The 6,305-nt window shown below is 43.9% G+C and overlaps 1 long non-coding RNA gene across 1 annotated transcript in view; it reads right to left on the bottom strand.

Moving 5' to 3' along the window:
- Positions 1–26: 26 nt before the first annotated feature.
- The window catches only part of LOC102751736, a 14,686-nt gene continuing 8,407 nt past the window's right edge, over positions 27–6,305 (bottom strand). The window contains exons 2-3 of the long non-coding RNA XR_436033.2: positions 2,063–2,242; positions 27–169 (exon numbers count right to left, since the gene is read on the bottom strand). This is a non-coding gene — a long non-coding RNA (uncharacterized LOC102751736). The remainder of the gene's footprint in view (positions 170–2,062; positions 2,243–6,305) is intronic.

Raw genomic sequence — 6,305 nt, 5'->3', positions numbered from 1 at the left:
CTCCACCAACTCCTTCTTACTTTCCACTCTTGCCACTCGAAATCTTCTGAAAATTAGTTCTCGTTCCATCCTTGGTATTCAGAATATACATAACAACTTCTTGGGTGAATAAAGCTCCCTCGGGGGGTTAAGTTAATTCATCATTCTGATCAGTGATCAGTCCATGTTACTGCAAGGGTAGACAGTATAATAGAAAGTACAAGAGAATGTTGACAACATAAACATCTTGAGAGTTACTTTCCATTTTCCATTGAATTCCTGACACAAGCACTTTCTCTTGGGATCTCTTTTCGGAAAAGCCTAAAGCGGGTGTGGCAGGAGGGGTGAGTGCAGGTGTGGGAGAGGTGTTTTCAGTGTTCAATATCTCTGAAGGTTCCAACTGATGGACATTTACTCCATCATGGACTGAACTGCTCCATAATCTTTTGTATTTTTAAAATATACTCTGCATGTCAACCGTTTGGGCCAGAGAGCAGTTTTCTTTGTCTCAGCCACAACGATACAATTACTTGCCAACGTTGCCACAATAACACCATTGGGCAATGCTGTGGGCTGCATTGTGTCTTCCCCAATTCCTATGATGAAGCCGTAACCCCCAATGGGATGGTGTTTGGAGATGGGGCTTCAGGCAGTGAATAGGTTTAGGTGAAGTCATGCTGGTGGGGCCTCATGGGATTCGTTTAATTATAAGAGGAGACACCAGAGAATTTCTCTTCCTCTGTCTCCAAAGAGGTCACGTGACCCCGCATTGAAGTGGCCACTGTCTGGAAGCCAGGAAGAGAGCCCCCTGACAGAACCCTGTCATGCTGCACCCTGACCTCACACTTTCAGCCTCCAGAATGATGAGAAATAATGCCTGCTGTCTAAGGCAGCCAGACTACAGTATTCTGTACCACAGGCTGAGCTCACTAAACCTGGTGGAGGGACAGAGACCTTTGGAAAGAGTCATTACCATAAACATAGAGTTGTTCTACATGCAATGGATGGTTATTCCCTTTGCTTCAGACTCACAGTTATGAAAGTTTCATTGAGAAGACTCCCCTTGGCCAGTGTCCCAGGCTGCCCCGCTTAGTTCAGCAAACAGAAGCAGAAGCTCTGAGGAACAAGGGTGAACACAGGCCTTCTCAGAAGATGGAGCCGTGAATTCCACTGTCTACCGAACGTCCTGCTCCGAAGGCGGCAGACAGGAGCCCAGGCTCCTCCTGGTCCCTGCGGGAAGGGGCCGGGCCCTGCCACTCGGGAGGCCAATGCAGGGCAGGCCTGAGCCTGCACCTGACTCCCCAGGTCTCTATCCAGCAAACGGGAGTTAACTGGGGAGGTCACTGGCCTCCAGCACAGAGGAACTTCAAAGGGAAAGAAACTGCTAAATTCCACTAGACAAACCAGGTTTGTTCAGCTCTGACTTTTGCAAACCTGCAGCTTTCCACGGGACACCAGATGGTTCTGTGACATGAGGGCTCAGGCAAGGCCAGCACAGGCAGCGAGGTCTGAGAGACAAATCAGTTTCTAATAAACTGTTTTCTCCTGCTTTAAAAAAAAAGGAAAAAGAAGAAAATGTCAACACCATGTAGGCAAGTACAGAGATGAAAATGAGAGCTCTGCCCATGCTCAAAATATATTAAAAAAAAAAAAAAAAAAAAAAATTGATTTGGATCAATCTGAGGGAACTACTGGGCGATGCAAGGTTTTACTCTGAGATGCATCTCAGCTTTCTTTTGTTAAATAAAATTGATTTGAATCAATCTGAGGGAACTGCTGGGCGATGCAAGGTTTTACTCTGAGATGCGTCCTTTCTGTTTGTTCCCGAGATCTGGGCTCAGCAGGGACACTGCCAGTGTTTTTCCAGCGGCACGACGCAGCTCAACAAGAGTTAAACTAAGAAACCCTACCTGTTTAATCTGCGGGAAAACACGAGAGGAGCAATCAGCTCTGGGAAGAGGCGCTCTGAATGAGGCACGCCTGGCTGCTTTAGGCCATGCTGCTTGTCAGTCTTTCAAAATTCAAGTCATTACCAGATGCTGATCTACTATAATATTGTGATATTTTATCTGATTACACTTACCTGATTGTGCCTTATCTGCTATTCGCCTTCCCATTCTTCCATGTATATTAAATGCAGGTGCTTTTATTATTCTGAGAGCTAGAAAGTGTTGACTGCTCTGAATATAAATGGGGATATTATATCATTAACTTGCTCGGAAAGCAGGGCCATTCACTGTGTAAATCACATAGAAGGTACCTGCTGGAGACACAATAAACCATAATGTCTTGAGAAAGAAAGCAATGAGGAACGAGTAAGGAGATAAACATTTAAGGCATTGTTCAAGAAGGGTAATCTTCACAATCCTATTTGGTTCTTTCAAACTAGCATTTGTTGATAATATAACCTTTATATTAGAAACTTTTTTAAGTTCATAAAAAAATAACTTTTGTTGGGGGGAGGCATCATCACATGGAATGTTATCACCAATAGAATTGCATTAGAAACACGACCACTAGCATTTGATGGCTTGTCTAAGTTAGAAAAACGTTTTGAAAGCACAGGCCTGATCTCTTAGAGCAGTACGCTTTGCTTTGGCAAATATATTCTTAACCTGTTTGGGTGTACGGCTTACACAAAATGAACAAATGTCCAAATGCTTTAAGCATTTCCAGACGTTAAAAGGTGAATAGTTTAGAAAAGTGAATAGTTTGGTTGCAAATCACAAAGGAAGTAATACGCAGCGAATTAAGGCAGAACCGTGACAATGCGAGGCTTCCCAACAGTCCGGGGTTATACATTCTGCTTAGTTTCCACTATGTTGGCCCCATGAAAAGTTAACCCACAGTTATTTAAGTGGAAAGCTTCAGAAAACCCATTTTCGGAGCAAATGTTACATGAGAGTTTAAGTGAGCCACTGACCAGTGTTAGCTAGACTATCAGATGGCCTGTTCATTAATCTGGGTGCCAGATGCCTCTGCCCATGAGGAGCTGGGAGCCAGGCCGTGCAAAGGAACACAAGCTACACTATTTCCCCGAAGCAGTGTGGCCAGCCACCCTCTGACTATCATGTCCGATGTGTGAGACAGAAGAGAACAAGTGAAAGTGTGGCGGGCACTTAGACAGATATGAGCAGAGCAGGGACAATGGGCCAGGGCCAGAAGGTCACCAGGCAGAAAGCCGTGGGTGCTCAACAGCTGGCAAACCTGGGAAAACCAAGTCCTTGCCCCCAGGGTAACCTTTCCTCCACTAGCATATCACTGGTCAGGGGGTTTGGACTCCTCACCCCCCAACCCCACCCCGGACCTTTCCTCTCCTGGCATGTCACTAGTTGTGCCGTAAACCCCCTTGGAGGAGGAACAAGGAGCCAAAGAATGGCCTCAAGTGACTCCCCTGGGCACCCTTTCAGCCCCACTCCCTTGAGCATTAACCCCTGGGGATAACGTCTAGGCCTCAGGAGTGTTCCAGTTCCAGGCCCAGTGGGGGTAGCGAAACCAGACAAGTGATGTCCTGGCTGACCGCAGGACCAGCTGCATTGACTAGGGAAGCCCTGCCCAGGCACCACCGTTCAGTAGGGACCAAGACCCTGAAAGAACACGCCTGGAGCACTGATGAATATTCTATTGAGGTCCTTCCCTGGGACCTCCCCTAAAATCCCTGCCCTGGAAAGCCCTAAGGTAGGAGGACTCAGTGTGCTCTACCTCTGGGGAGCACGCCCACACCTTACCTTTACCCCTCTCTCTCTCTCTTCAGATCCAGGGGCCTCTTCTTTTGTCTGTGTAACTTGTTTCCTGAACACATTTCTTCTATGGCTCACGTCTTTTACCTCTGTGACTTTCTAAATAAACTCTTGCTTATAGTTTGAGTCTTGACTCTGAATTCTTTCTTAGCCAGGACTCAAGTACCAAGGTCCAGTCAGACTCCACTGATCCAACACCTGGTGCCATTTTTCACCACCACCAATATAAGGACAACTTGGGAACATGAGAAGTAAAGTTCTTTCTCCTGAGCAATCAAGGAGGATGTGGTTTCTATCCTCACTTTCCTCTCAAGTTCCATGTGCGGGCACACTGAAGTTGGAGGTGTGGGTGCTACTCCTCTCTCCCTGCTGTTCACCGCTACATACAAATGCATAGAAAGGTCAATTTTCCTTTAACTGAACAATGCATGTTTAAACCACCTCTGTAAGTCAAGGTTGCTCTTGAATCAATGAATCCTTTATTATTCTTAAACCGTATGCTAGAAAACAAAACATGAACATGGAAGAGGGTTTGGTCTTTCAGTAATTCTGTATTTGCACACACTTTCTCAGGAAAGATCTAATAGGTTTCTCTCAACCTGATTAACTTATTTGTTCATATATAAAAGTATACTTTAACTGGGCATTTTATATTGCTTAGAAGGTCTATTCTTGAAACATGGTTAAAATTAGTGAAAAGGCAAAATAAATATCCCAAATATAAAAGGTGAAACTACAAGGCTTTCAAAAGAGAGTATAGGAGAATATGTTCATAACTTACAGGTAGCCAAGATTTGTTAGGTCAAAGAAAGCAATAACCATAAAAGAAAATAATTAGGTTTCATCAAAATTAAAACATTTACTCATCAAAGCACACCATTAAAAAAAACGGATAGCCAACCAAAGATCTGGAGGAAACATTGGCAAAACACGTATCTGATAAAGGACTGTTATCCAGGATATACAGAGAACTGTGATGATTCAACAACAGAAAGACAAACAACCCAATTTAAGATGGGCAAAAGATTTGAAGGGTACTTATATTTACACAAATGGCCAATAAGCACATGAAAAAGTGCTCAATGTCATTGTCATCGGGAAATGCAAATTTAAATCACAAGGGGACACCACTGCACACTAACCAGAACGTCCACAGCTAAAGAGACTAACACCGCCAATCAGAGGATGAGGTGGGGCAGCCTGGTTCCCGGCAGGACAAAATGACACAACCATGCCAGGGAAAGGTCAGTAATTTCTTTCAAAATGAAAGATACACCTACCCTATGACCAGCAGCTCCACGCATAGGTGTTGTACCAATAAAAGTGAAAATGCATCCACAAAAAAAGACCTGTGATATTCCTAGCTACTTTATTCATACAGCCCAAAACAAGAGAGTCCCAGAGACCATCCAGAGAACAGGCCAATAAATGCTGGTAAGCAGTACAACTAGTACTACCAAAGAACAAATTGCTGATACAGGAGAGAACGTAGATAAATCTCCCAAATATTACTCAGAGCAAAGGAAGTCTTTTTTTAAACATTAATTAATTAATTAATTATATTTTTTTTTATTAAGGAAGTCTTACACAAAAGAGTGTATATTGTATGACTTCATTTACATGATGCTAGAATATGCAAAGTTAATCGGCAGTGGAAAAAATTCAGAACAGGGGTTGCCTCTGGGGCTTGGGGAAGGGATTCACTGAGAAGGGAAATGAGAGAACTTTCTGTATTCCATATCTTGATAGGTTACATGTGTCTAGGTGTTTGTCGAAACTCAGTCAATGCATTCTTAACAAAAATCCTTTAAAAAAATACACCTGCTTGTTCAAATGTTAAAGGCAATGAGGCACACATCTGTACAAAGATTATTAAAAATGTGACTTTATTTTAGTCACAGGCCTTTTCTTTTTCTTTTTTTTTCTTAAGACTTTTTATTGATTTTTAGAGAGGGAGGAGGGAAGAACAAGAGAGAGAAACATTGATATGAAAGCGAAACATTGATGGGCTGCCTCCTGCAGGCTCCTGACCAGGGATCCAACCTGCATTCCAGGCATGTGCCCTGATAGGGAATCCAACGGGCGACTTTTTGATGCACAGATGATGCCCAGCCAACTGAGCCACACCAGCCAGGACATGACACAATTCTTTAGACTCTGTTTTCAAATATCTAACCATCCTGGCCAGTCTATACCTGCCAAAAACCTGCGATGATAACTGCTGGCACCTCAGAGACCATTTCCAGGCATCTCCTGCCACCCCATTCCTCGTCTCAGAGATGGATAGTGGATTGCTTCGCTGGCACCTCAGAGACCATTTCCAGGCATCTCCCGCCATCCCATTCCCCATCTCAGATGGACAGAGGATTGCTTGGATTCATGTTCACTCGCCTTTAGATCATCTCATTCATGTACAGAGTTAGGGAATGATGCTGATTCCAAACAAGGAGACGGGTTATTAGGCAACATACCTATGAATCAGCTGCAAGTTTACAGCCCCATGGTAGATGCCAGAGAAGCATGGCAAGGGCAGGAAATGTCTTTGGCTACCAAGGTTATGCTTTCAGACAAGTTCAATGTGTGAAA

The sequence above is a fragment of the Myotis davidii genome, unplaced genomic scaffold (genome assembly GCF_000327345.1).
Source record: "Myotis davidii unplaced genomic scaffold, ASM32734v1 scaffold325, whole genome shotgun sequence".
NCBI classification, from domain to species: Eukaryota; Metazoa; Chordata; class Mammalia; order Chiroptera; family Vespertilionidae; genus Myotis; species Myotis davidii.
Note: the sequence above shows the minus strand (reverse complement) of the source record. Positions and strands in the feature narration are given on the sequence as shown.